The sequence below is a fragment of the Chelonoidis abingdonii genome, chromosome 8 (assembly GCF_003597395.2).
Source record: "Chelonoidis abingdonii isolate Lonesome George chromosome 8, CheloAbing_2.0, whole genome shotgun sequence".
Classification (NCBI taxonomy): domain Eukaryota; kingdom Metazoa; phylum Chordata; order Testudines; family Testudinidae; genus Chelonoidis; species Chelonoidis abingdonii.
This window is the reverse complement of record NC_133776.1, coordinates 12,925,086-12,939,057: the sequence shown is the minus strand read 5'-3', so window position 1 is coordinate 12,939,057 and position 13,972 is coordinate 12,925,086. Positions and strand designations below refer to the sequence as shown.

General features: G+C 41.8%; 1 protein-coding gene across 7 annotated transcripts in view; it reads right to left on the bottom strand.

Annotated features, from left to right (window-relative positions):
* The window catches only part of TBL1XR1 (TBL1X/Y related 1), a 175,254-nt gene that overhangs the window by 59,835 nt on the left and 101,447 nt on the right, over positions 1-13,972 (bottom strand). For 5 of the 7 annotated variants that reach the window (XM_032783447.2, XM_032783429.2, XM_032783469.2 and 2 more), the window contains one exon: positions 1,799-1,866. The exons of the other annotated variants lie outside the window; for them this stretch is intronic. The gene's annotated coding sequence lies outside the window, so the exon portion shown is untranslated. The remainder of the gene's footprint in view (positions 1-1,798; positions 1,867-13,972) is intronic. 7 annotated transcript variants of the gene reach the window in all.

Sequence of the window (13,972 nt, the reverse complement as noted above, 5' to 3'; positions counted from 1 at the left end):
GGGATTCCCCCAAGCACTTGAGGCAGGAGTCGTGGGGGTCTCCTGTGGGCATCGGCCAACGGCAGGTCGAGCACCGTTTGAAACCCGGTGAGCCAGGCATGCGCCTGGGCACCGGGAGAGGGAAAGGGCTAATCCCTGACCCTCTGAACTATATACACTAACTACGTTTACAAAAATCTATTAACTAGAACTACAGAGAATAAACTATATACACAATAAGTATTAGAACAAGCAAAAAGCTAGGGAGGTGGAGATCAGCTAAGCCGCGCTCCACTGTTCCAATGACCGACACAGGCGGTAAGAAGGAACTGAGGAGCGGATGAGTCGGCAAGGGTATATATTCAGTGCCATAGTGGTGCCACGCCAGGGGTGCCCAGCCGACCCACCGAGTGTTGCTAGGGTAAAAATCTTCCGACGGACATGCACGCGGCGTGCACACACCTAATTGGCATGGATATGAGCAAGCACTCGAAGAAGAAAAATTGCTTCCCTCTTTATTCTTACCAGCATAAATCTACAAATGGATGTCCCTTTCCTCATTCTTAGTGCCAACAAACCCTACTCCCTGAAGATCTGAAGATCTTCCTACTTCCCCCCACTTCTCTCTCTCTCTCTCTCTCTCTCTCTTTTTTTTTTTTTTTTCTTTAAAGACCACAAAGAATAGGTGATCCCATTTGGAATTCTCAATGAAAGCATGGTAGTAGCCCCATTGACTTCAATTGCTCAAGTGTTTTGCTGGACTGGGGCTAGAGTAACCAGACATTTCTGGGATCAACACTTGAAGTCAGGAAGATCCTTCTCTCTGCTCTGTTCCTCTGTACACTTGAGGTGGCTCATTGAAACAACCAACCTGTCTTTGAGTGTCCTCTATAGACATATGATTCCTCACAATGAACGGTTACTTTAAACTGTAATGAATGGTGGGGAAAAGAAGTCTGCGACACCCACAAGTCATTTGTTAAGTTACAGCATATATTAAAAATTCCACAGATACTGTACTTGTATCAGTTACCTATTGCTGCAAGAAGAGGCACAACTGTGCTCTCACACAGTACACGAACATTGCTGTTGGTATACAGTTCAGAAAATAATCTTCCCTTTGTTAAAAAAGTGAGGTAATCTCATCTCTATTATGGTTCTGGCCATGAAACAGACAATAGACTAAAGAGAAGAAGGTTAAAGAAAAATTCAAGAGGTCAAGAGACCAGAGGGGGAATTCATTTATATACACATATTTAAAAAAAAATCAAAACAAAAAACATTATTGTAGTATATTAGAATCAGGGAAAAGAGGACTAGTAATGGTACAATTTTGTCTGAGTATATATGCTTTTTTTTTTAAACCAGCCAAAGTTTTAACACTTCAAATACACATTCTTCAGCCCATGTGCAATATCTCATGTATGAAACACTTAAAAAAAAAAAAAAAAAAAAAAGTACAAAGTTGATCCATATTAAGATGATAATGGCTCCGTACCTCAGGGAAACAATAAAGCTGCTGCAAGTGTTTTGTCAAAGGTCTATTTAATAACATTTCCATACTATGAATTGATGTGTTATATTATAACAGCTCTCAAGGACACAAACATGGATTTATATATTAGAACATAACAGCTCCAAAGGAACTGTTAAAAACTATCAAATAAAATAATACATAATGTAAAAACTCAGTAGACTGCAAAAATTAATACCTAACCAATAAGGTGAATGCATATAAAGTCAGATACCCATTTATATCAAAATAATAGTCCACCTCTATTTAAAAAAAAAAAATGTATAAATCATTGAGTGTCCTTACCAGAACTACTCTCTGAAACCTCACAAAATTGTGATGTGGCAGCAGTGCAGCCCTTGGTATTACACCACCTGTAACACAAACCATATTATGATACTTTCTGTCAATATATATTTGAAAGAATGATGGAAATAGTATAAGAGATATTTTTCTACTAGTCTTTTTTGTGGAATCTATTAAAGCAACGTTCATAGTTTCCTAAGGGGCAAAGCAAAATATTGCACAAACAACCGTATCTTAATTGCTTTAGGAGTATATGTTCATTTTTTTTAAAAAGAAAATTCCAAGTAAAGTTTCAACTCTATTTTCATCTCCTGCTTTTATGATAAAAGCAGAATCATTTGTTTCAGATTAGAAAGTTAGAAATGCCAAAAAATTCTATTCAGGCTGATTGCTCAGGATGACTACCTAGAATTTTACAACAATCCAACTTAATCATTACCAACATCTAAGTAATTAGACAACAATTTAGTGCGGACTACAATGGCAAAATAATCGCCAAGATGACAAAACATTATGCCAACTATGGATGTTTTCTTACAGTTTTTATTACTTAATGTTTCTGATAGTTTCATCTCTTCAGCAACATCTCCAGTTTAACAATATTTGTATACAGGAATTTCCACAGGTATGGGAGTGCAGGGGTTAAAATATAAAGCTGTCAAGAAAAAAACTGGTTCCTCTGTCAGAGAACTATTTATGTTGCACCCCATATAAATTAACATTATAGGTGTTGCAATTTATGGCTATGTGTTTACTTGAACTGTTCCAACATTTTTCAACCTGGCCACTTTGGAAATGGACTTTAAGTAGGGTGACCATATTTGTGACTTTAAGTAGGGTGACCTATGCTGAATACGGGACATCTGGTAAAATTACAGTAATTCCTCACTTAACGTTGTAGTCATTTTCCTGAAAAATGCAACTTTAAGTGAAATGATGTTAAGTGACTCCAGTTTCCCCATAAGAATTAATGTAAATAGGGGTGGTTAGGTTCCAGGGTATTTTTTTTCATCAGACAAAAGACGTGTGTGTGCGCCAGCAAGCTCCCTCTGTCCTGAGCCCAGTCGTGTGTCCCCCCTGCTCTGTGAAGATGGGGGAAGCAGAGTGCAGGAGTAGGGGGAGGGGGACACCCTGACATTAGCCCCCTTCTTCTCCCTCCTGGCACAGCAAGCAGGAGTCTCAGGGAGCAGCTCCAAGGCAGAGAGCAGGAGCAGCATATGGCCATGGCGGGAGGGACAGCTGCAATTGCTAGCCTGCTGGGCAGCTGCTGCACAGGGAACTTAAGGGAGCGGGAGCTGATAGGGGGGCTGCCGGTCCACCCTGGTTCCAAGCCCCCACCAGCTAGCTGCAACAGGCTGCTCTTCCTGCAAGCAGTAGACAAAGCAGGCGGCTGCCAAACAAAGTTAGAAGGGAGCATTGCACAACTTTAAACAAGCACATTCCCTAATTGATCAGCAATGTAACAACAAAACAACATTAAACTTCAAGTGAGGAGTTACTAGACTTGTATTCAAGTGAGTTCAATGACAATCAGAACTACGCAGAACAAACACTCAAATTAACATCAAGTTGACTGAGCCCCTGTGAAAAAGAAATACTGCGTAGTGGGATTCTTTTCATTTACTTTTTTTATTTTTAAGGCTTTAGGGTTCACATGGGGAGAGGTGACGCACACACAGGGCCAGCTCCAAGTATTTTGCCACCCCAAGCAAAAAAATTTTCCAGCACCCCCCGGTCCTGTCCCAACTCCACCCCTTCCCCAAAACTCTGGCCCCACCTCCTCCTCCAGGCACGCTGTATTTCCCCTCCTACCCCTCTCTCCCGGAGCAGCACTCAGGGGAGGAGGCGGAAATGAGCTGGAGGGGGGGTGGCAGAGGAACCGCGATTCAGCTGATTCGTGCAGCAAGCCAGGGAGGGAAGGGGGAGAAGCGGAGCGGCGGCACACTCAGGGGAGGTGGCGACAGTGGAGTGGAGGTGAGCTGGCGGGAGCGGAAGGGGTTCCTCTGCCTCCCCGCCGGGGTTACTTCCTGCAGCCCTCCCCCCGCCCCCCACTGCCGCAACTCACCTCTGCTCAGGGCCAACTCCTGGGTTAGAGCCGGCCCTGGACACACACACACTCCCATACACCTCTCTCACATGCGGGGGTGACCGACCCGACCCTCTCTGGCCAGCACTCTCCGCCCTCCACGCCTGGCTGGGCCCCTGGGACGGGCCCAGCTCTCCTGGTACCTGGTACCACATGTTCCCAAGGCAACATGTTAGGGTGGGCACGCACGGTCGCAAGGCCCCCCTCCCCAGATTTCTGCCAGGGTTCACACCAGAACTTGGTCAGCAGCAGCCTTTCGGCACAGTGAGAGAGGGACGTGATGGGAGCTGCTTCGAGCAACAGGGGAGTGGGGGGAGGGGGAATGACCTGGTCCGTGTCTTTGTGGATCTCATCTCTTCTCCCTCCATACCCCCCCACCCTACCACCTCTCTCCCCCTGCAGCTGGAAGCAGCTTGTCCCTTCCTCCACGCACAGTGTCAAAAGGCAGCTAACACCTCCAGGCTGCTCCTAGCCACCAATATCACCCAGCCGCCTCTTGTTCCCAAGAAGGGGTTAAGCTCTAAGGATGCACTGTGCACCAGGGCCCAGGGAACCTGACTGCAGAGGCTTCAGCAAACCCGGCCAGAAAGGTGGCTCAGCAGGGAAGGGTGATGGAGCAGCCCCGTGCTCCCTGAGGGCAAGACCCAGGGCAGGTGTGTGCGCAGGTGAACAGGATGCTAAGCTCCTGCTTCAGGGGATGCTGTGGAACCTAAAGGTTCGGGGCAGGAACAGGCTGGAAATCGCTTCCCTCCCGCCACTCCAGAGCTTAGCTGAGGAGCGGAGAGGCTTCCCTGTGCCAGTGCTGTGTGGAGCTTTGGCACATGCAAGGCTCAGTTCCTCCTGGCCAGCACCCTGGGCTTTCCCAGGGTGCTAGCCCAGCCAGAGGCAGTGGGGGAAGGAAGGAGGCTGCCGACCAGGCTGATGGTGAGCTAATCACTCCAATCAGGGGCTGGTTTCCGCACAGGGCTGGGCGTGAAATATGGAGGAGCAGAGGGGCTGGTGTGGGGGTGTGTGAAGGGGTAAAGTAGGGAGAGGCTAGCAAGAGAGGGAGCATGTAAAGGAGCCTGTGAATTATACAAAAGATCCTATGGAGTCTATATGGAGGTTACAAGCGCCACAAAAGTCCCTATAAGAATCTCTGTGTTTTAGAAAAAATGCTGTTTTCAGTGAGACTAGGATCAGATTAGTAGTAAAAAGAACCATTTGTAATGGAATACTCATGATAATTTTGGCCAAAGTTCAAGGCAAAACCTCAAAATGAGTGGCTGATGGGTATGAATGCTAATTATTTTCTAGAGACTGAGCTAAGCAGAACTAAAAGCCATAAAACAGAAAAAGACATCACAGATAACACAGACTTCCCAAAGTTATTGCATATCCAGGGCTGAACACGTAGAAGGAAATACATCAGAGGGCATTCAGTATTCCAACATTTCCGTTCTAAAACCAACCACCCTTGACCTCTAAAATAACTCAGTTACAAAATACCTAAGTCTTATATCAGCATTTTACTGTTTTTGATTCTGAATGACAAAAATGTAGCTCATTTTTAAAAAGCGGTCAACAATCATCAGACAAGTTGAAATTTGCCAAGAGATCTAGCTAATACATTGTAATCGTCAATGACCAGATAACAGGTTGCACAAGCATGGTTCATTCCTCAACTTCATAATCGGAGTTTTAAGAAGGTAACACCTATCACTCCCCTTTTGGCATTCCTGACAGCTGAAACACTCTATATGGATGGAATCTTTTAATGTATGGAAATAACTAAGCAAGAAAGAGAGATGAAGTTGCATTTCATTGAGAAGGCGCTAGCACACATTGATGTATTTTTGTATTATTTGTATGTACTGAATTATTTGTGTGCTCAAAGTGCAAAGATATCTGTAATTTATAAATTAAACGTTAATAGATACGTAATTCATACGCCCACTTCAAGTCTGACATGATATTAGCAGCTAATATTAAATGAGACACTAGAGTTAGAAATTAATGCTTCGTACCACTTGAAGGCTGGGCATCAAGCTTTCAGAGGCAATACAATACTTGGGTCCATATCATGCAATCAGGCCCTCCTGAATGGATCCAAATGCAGGATTGGGACTTTGTTTTCTACTTCTAGAAGTCCAAGGCAGTGGATTCTAAAATGATATTGGAATTGAAGTGTAAGAGAAGGAAAAACAGGGAACAGTAGCAGCAATCTGAATTACATGATTTTAAGGCCAGAGAGACCAATGGCACTGTTAAAATCCAAACTATTGTGATCTATCAGGGCTTGACGAAAATGCTACCACTGGAAAGCAGAGAATCACAGGGCTAATAATGGGTAACAGTGGACTTTTAAAGTGTCACTAATCCTTCATTCTAGCTACGCTTATCCATAGTGCCTCATGACTGAAAGAAAAGGTCCTGACCTTATAACCAATATAATTTAAATTTCCTGCTGGAGTTTAATATCTGTGTTCTGATGGCTTCCTATAAACCTTTCTGGAGAGGTGAATTGTATAGCATCAGCACCTACTAATACTGCTAAAGCTAGCATCAAAAAGTTAACATTATAAACACTGTTTAAACATCAGATATAAAATTTAGCTCCAGGCTGAATCCTAGTAAACTAAGATCATTAACGGGATAATGATCCTTTTGTCTAAGCAAACAAGGGGAAACAAGCAAACAAGAGACAAATGTTTATAGAAGCTATACTAACTTCCAAATTTTTAGTTACAACTGCAAGTATTTTACTTTCATAGTAAAATTATGCTTCGTATTACCAACTCATATTATTTGCTGTGGTTATGTCAAACAAGACAGAACAAGGAGGCCTGAAAGGAAAGCAATGAAACTGAACAGAAGCCAGTTTGAGAAGAATCCTTTTCCTCTTTAAAATTCCTCATAGAGCATACACAAAAAAACTGTACAAACAGAAAACTGGAAATTCATCCATCAATTAGCCTCCATTGGTACAACAAGAAACTTGTTCACAGTCAACTGATTTGCCACAGAGAGAGGGAAACACGGACTAGGTAAAAGGCACACGGATTCAACAAGATTTTAAAAGAGTAACTAAGCAACAAAGTTGTATTTCAAATAGACCCTAAACAACTGGACACATGCTGCTGTAATTTACATTGATAATCTAGGGTAGTAACTCAGCCAACATCAGCAGTGTTGCTTCTGATTTACACCCATTTAACTACTTCGAAATTTAATTCAGTAAGTTCATTTTTACCTTTTTAAATACTTGTCTACAAATCAGCAATTTTTACCTACTGCCTGACTTGTGCCCTTAGTAAAGAGGAATTAAAAAAAAAACCCCATCCACCCAAAAAAAACCATAATTTTCCAGTTTGTTCAGTTTTCAGTGCTTCTGTATTTTAGGCCTTGTCTACACTGCCCATTTACAGCACTGCAGCTTTCTTGCTCAGGGGTGTGAAAAAACACACCCGAGCGCTGCAAGTTTCAGCGGGGTAAAGTAGCAGCGTAGACAGTGCACCAGCACTACTCCCCTTGTCGGGGTGGGTTTTTTACTGTGCTGGGAGTGCCCTTTTCCAGCGCTGGTGCCGCGACTACACAGCCATGTTAAAGCGCTGCCGTAGCTTTAACGGTACTAGTGAAGATGTAGCCTTAGACTGTTAATTCTTTAGGACAGTGGCAGTAGTGTGGCCAAGTGTCTGGTTCTCGACCGGAAGGTCCGGTTGAAAAGAGGACCTGATGATGTCTGGTCAGATTTAGTGGCTGGTTACAGATCTGGTTCCTGAGGGTGGGAGAGGCGTGGAGGTGCCGAGTCATCACCCATGCCAGCACCTACTCAGCCAGGGCCACCTCCTACTTGCATCAGGCGGCTGCAGCTCCCAACCCCAGCTCTGCAGGCAAGTCTCTCCTGACCAATGCATGGACAGGGTGGGAGCAGAAAAAGCAGTGAGTGATGGAGGGAGGGGGAAAGAGGAGCAAACAGGGAGGTGGGGCTTCAGTGAGAAGAGGCAGAGCAGGTCCTCAGGCAGAAGGGGGGAAGAGGAGGTTCCAGCACTCCTGCTGGAGGTCCAGTTTTTAAATATTACAAAGTTGGCAACTCTAAGTGGTAGCCTTTATTTTTCTGTACTATAGACAGCTAAATACATAGATGATGCTAAATAAGAGACCCTACCCAAGGAACAGCAGTGCTCAGGGAGGAAACTTTGGCCTTGGCTACACTCACACTTTACAGCGCTGCAAGTTTCGAGCTCGGGGGTGTGAAAAAACACCCCCGAGTGCTGCAAGATACAGCGCTGTAAAATGTGAGTGTAATCAGGGCGGCGCTGCACACTACACCTGGAAAGGGTGTGGTTTACAAGCAGCGCTGGGAGAGTTCTCTCCCAGCGCTGCCGCTCTGACCACACTCACACTTCAAAGCGCTGCCGCGGCAGTGCTTTGAAATTCGAAGTGTAGCCATATCCTTAGGCTAAGGTTTCTGTTGTTATTAGTTTTGGGTCACCAATATGGCCACAAGGGGGAGAGCTGTGGACACTAACTCAAGGTTTTGAGGACAGGGTAGGAACTCAGTCTATTCACAATCTCCTTTTAGATAAAAGCTGGACTGTGATTTTTTTTGGTATACTGTACCTCTACTTTTATTACAATAAACTGAAATTCAAGTCAACATTCTCAAAACAGGTGAAACACACACACACCTGAAAAAATGTGCACATCATCCTTGCACAACCAACAGTTGTACATGTTAACAGAGTTGCAGAATATGCAAGTGTACACTTGCAAGGTGGGGCTGGAAGTCCAGAGGGGACAGGCAACAGGGCTGCACAGTTTTTGCCATTCAACCCATTAAGTATAGCTTTGAAATGCTGTTCCTAACTTTTTGCAGTTTTGAGAACAGGACAAGGATGGCAGGTTTGTATTACTACCAACCATCTATAGCTTAATTTTGTGTAACTGAATAATAAAATTAAATGGGAAAACACCAATCCCAAAACTAAGTTTAATGCTACAGGGTAGGGCTATAAAATTAAATACTCAAAAGTAACTGAAATCTCTAAAATTGTATTTACCCTGCCTTGTTGCAAATCCCATCTATTTTATAGTATTCAGAAACAACAAAGGTATTCATCCAGCAAACACTTACACACTTTAACTTTTCATATAACAAGTGGTTCCATTGACTCGGAATATGAAATTAAGCATGTGCATAAGTCTTTGCAAGATCAAGGCCAAAAATTTTATATTTAAATAGAAGTTATTACTTCATGAAATGGGACAGAATATTAGAATTTTGGAAAAGAATATTTGAACCTCAAACTTTTACATTGCCATAATGCTAGAAAGATGTTTTTTAGTTTTTGCATTTAACTTCTTAAAATCCTTTTTTAAAACGAAAACCTCAAGAGGCAGCTGGCTTGCACAGCTCTTGCAGTGAAACCAAGTCTCTTGCTCTGCAAAAGGGCAGACTTGGTAAAACAAAACAAAAAAACAAAACAAAACAAAAAAAAGGAGGTGAGGGGCTGGGGAGAGGGCAGGGGAACTTATGAAAAGAAAGAAAAAAATCACTCTTATGGAACTCAAACATTCTGAAAAATAATTCAACATCAGACAGAAGCAAGGAACAAAATATTAAGGACAAAACATACGTTAATGTTTCTGAAAATTATGAGCACCATTGTTGCTTAGCCATTCTTTTAAATTTTATGAACACAAACTTGTTCATAACTTAACTATAGTAGGAGCTACTAAATGCCTGCTATAAAAAAGTTTGGGCACCATGCACTATTGAACATTTCCTCTCTAGTGCTTAATGTGTCCATACATTAAAAAAATGTAAACAAAAAAGAAGGAAATACATATTACTTATATGCTTCAAATTAATTATGAAGCTGCTTTGTTATTACAGGACTCTAAATGAAGGTAGTTTTGACAGCCACAGAAAAGCAGAGGTAGAGATACTGCATTTGGTTTGGCTAAGCACTGCAGTGTATGATTTTATATATATTTATTTTCAGTAGCTTTCACCTTTTCTTTTCTTTTTTAAACAGTTAATAGACATTTATGGCAGGATTCCATACCAAACAATACTATGCATGATGAAGCTGTCAGTAGGACATGCTGCTGGGTCAGCATGGAATTTTACACCCTTATTAGAGAAGCAGCACCTCACTGAGATGATAAACTGGCATAGACTCAGCCATCCTGTGTAAACTCGATTCCTCACAGTTAGCAGAAGTAACCTTTGGTTAAAGAGAAAAATGTTTGTTGACAGAACATTATAAATATTGTTAAAATCCAAGTTTTTCTGAGTTCTAGTGTTGTTTGCAATGCTATAAAGAGGTGTAAGCAATTCCTTTACAAACTCTTCTTTTCAGCTGACCAGTACTCAAATATTGATTCTAATGGAATTGGGCCCATATATTTTTTTTAGCTTAAAACCACTTTTTAATTTTTTTATTTGGTTTTGTGATTAACGGAACGTATAACTTTTTTAGGTAAGCTTTTTTTAAATTTAATGAAAAAAAAGCAAGACTCAGTAGTATGAAAATCTCTGCTGACAAAAAACGTGATTTCTGTTCTCACAAAAATTACTCCTGCCTAATTAAATAATTACTGTCTGTATAAAATACAGTATTTAATTTTATTTTTAAGAAGAAAGAACAGCTTGCTATTCTCTTCAGCATTAGAATAAATATTAGTAACATCTGACAAAATTTTTCTTTCTGTACCGTGAATATGTCAAAGAATGCCCCCAAACCAGACTGATGCAGAAACAGAAATAGAGGAGAAAAGGCACTCAAAATAAAAATGGAAAAATAAATAAAATAATGTAAGCCCCCGACCTGCACTGAGCTCCATATGAGCACTGGTTTACCTACACCAGGGATAGGCAACCTATGGCACGAGTGCCGAAGGCGGCATGCGAGCTGATTTTCAGTGGCACTCACACTGCCCGGGTCCTGGTCACCAGTCCGAGGGGCTCTACATTTTAATTTAATTTTAAATTAAGCTTCTTAAACATTTTAAAAACATTATTTACTTTACATACAACAATAGTTTAGTTATATATTATAGACTTATAGAAAGACCTTCTACAGACGTTAAAACGTATTACTGGCACACGAAACCTTAAATTAGAGTGAAATAATGAAGACTCGGCACACCACTTCTGAAAGGTTGCCGACCCCTGACCTACACTGAAGTCAGTGCAGCAGAGGGGCTTTGTTTTTAGACTATTGCGCATGTGTAACCCACGCACCTTCTGGGCGTGCTGTTCTGTCCCATCTAGTGGCACCGAGACCACTTAGACATGCACAGATTCCGAGGCCAGACAGGACCATTATGATGATCTAATCTGACTTCCTGTATACACAGGCCATAGAATTTATCGAAAATAACTCCTAGAGCAGATCTTTTATAAGAACATTCAATCTTGATTTTAAAATTGTCACTGGAATTGCTGGTCCACCTCTTCCTCCCCCACTTGCATAAGAACTTTGTCACTGAATAGTTTGAGTTACTTCTGCTCCTTATTCCCTGCACGATGCTCTAATCCAGAGGTTCTCAAATGGTAGGTTGGAACCGCAAAGTGGTTCATGACCTTGTTTTAATGGGGTTGCCACGGCTGGCTTAGACTTGCTGGGGCCCAGGTCTGAAGCCTGAGCCCCACCTCCTAGGGCTAAACTGAAGCCAGAGGACTTCAGCCCTTAGCTGCAGGCCTCAGGTTACAGGCCCCCTGCCTGGGGCTGCAGCCCTTGGTCTTTGGTCCCCCAACCTGGGGTGGTGGGTCTCAGGCTTTGGTCCCCCCCTCCTGGGGGGGTGTAGTAATTTTTCTGGTCAGAATGGGCTTTGAGAACCCCTGCTCTAATCCTCTGTTTTGGAGAGCAGCAAACCATCAAGCTGAGAATCAGAAATTCTAGTAAGGCATTACCAACGGGCTGGTTAACATATAAAAAACAAAAAAGATTGACTTTTCAATTCCATTCTAGAAGGAACGAACCCTTCCTCCCCAAAAAAATAAAACAGGGAAAGCAGGTTAGAGAAAGCCAAAACACATAAATAGAATGATCTCTAATTAGCATCTCAAAATTGTCCCATGAGACACCAGTGAGCCTTTTAAAAATGCATTTTCAGTTATCAAATATATTACTGACAGCACACATGGATTTTAAATTTTATAATGTAATTCAGAGATAAAGATAATACAAACACACACACCACCAACACGTTAACTGAACAGGCTGCCATATGGTACAAAGTCGGTACAGTGCTTTGAACATATAAAACCCTATGTAAATATTATTGACTGACAATGTAAATGTTATAAGTGGTATTTCCTTGGTGATGGAACAAATAATATTTCTAATTTTCTTCTACAAAGAAAAAAGTCAAACATTTCTAAATCACAATAAGGTGGACCCAAAAACCACTTACAGCCCCAATCCCGCAGACTTATGTATGTACTGAACTTTAAGCATGTGAATAGTCCCACTGATACCAGTGAGACTACTTGCTTACAGTTAAGCACACCGCATAAATGTTGACAGGATCAGGGTTCAAGATATCTAGAATAATAGTCACTTCTAATTCCTGAATGTGGGTGGTTCCATTATCGTGTATTTATAAAACACTTCAGCCAAATTCTAGCACATCAGTTTTCAGCAGAAGTGAATTATAAACCTTCTGCTAGATAAAAATGATACAAGGGTCGAAATGCTACAGACAAAAAACATGTTAAGGAAGGCTTCAGAAATATTACATTTTTAAATATGAGATCACTGAATATTATTTGTTAGCAAAAACTCTTCTCCCAATATTTGAAAATCAAACTCTAATGTGAAAGCTCTCTGTAAAACATTAGTTTTCACACCAAGGTCATGTTCCAAGTTAATTCTGCTCTCCTCCTAACCCTTGTCACTTCCATAATAAATCTTTTAAAAGATTTACTTTACTGAAAGAGAATAGGATACTATCCCTTTAAATAGAGAGTCTTCTGATGGTGCTCACCATGTTCTATATCGGAGAAGTTCACAGAACCCAACCAGAACAGCAATATGTATATGCATATGCCTTAAGTATTATATATTCAGTAAACAGTATTAAAACCACATTGTGCTGTGCGATTCCTTTGTTTTGTTAAGAACAATAAAAACCCAACATCTTCCAAGCACTATCAAAATGTCTGCATTACTTACAGTCCAGTCTTCCCTGCCCACACAGATTAGGATTTGTGTAGTGACTCCATAAAGTTTTTAATTAAAATTAAAATTCTGACTCCCATCTCCAAGCCCTCAACTTAATACTTTTTTTCTGATAGGGCATCTCTCTTTTCTGCATAAAATTTCCCATGGTTATTCTCCAATCAGGGCCCAATTTTGCGCGTGAAAAGTTCACAGTTAATTGGTCAGGCTGCTTTGGAGACAAGATACTGAAAAAGTGTAGTTTTCTTCAGTTTTTAAAACTGTTTTAACTGTTTTGCCTAATTGTAACTCAAACGACTTGAGTTAACACCTTTAGCTTTTATATACATAGTCCTGTAAATAATGAGGCTCTCTTTTATCAAACTGCAGTATTAAAGTGTTTCGTTTTTAAAGGTTGTACTATAACTTTCGTGACTAGTCTTGCAAATACTACAAGCACGGCTTCATTTACCCGTTTGAAAAAGATCTCTGAAGTCTGCATCCCTTTTGGCTGCAATGCCAGCCTTCAAAATATAAAGTGATCAAAAGGCTTGTTTGTCTGTTATTTTTTCTGGAAAAAACCCCCACCATTTTTTCCATGGTGCAATTTGGGGGGGCGGGGGGGGGAATCACTCTCCTCTCACATTTTGCACAGTTGTACTCTCGCCCACCTGTCTCCAGAGCCCCTACCCTCAAGCTTTTGCTTATGGTAGCTTCCATCATCACTATCATCATCCCATAGAGAAAGACTACTTTATTCCCTGTGAACGCCCCTTGGGGTAGGTCCACACTACCCGCCAGATTGGCGGGTAGCGATCGATCAATTTATCGCGTCTCGTCTAGATGTGATAAATCCATCCCCGAACACACTCCCATCGAGTCCAGAACTCCACCAGGGTGAGAGGCGGAAGTGGAGTCGACGGGGGAGCCATAGCT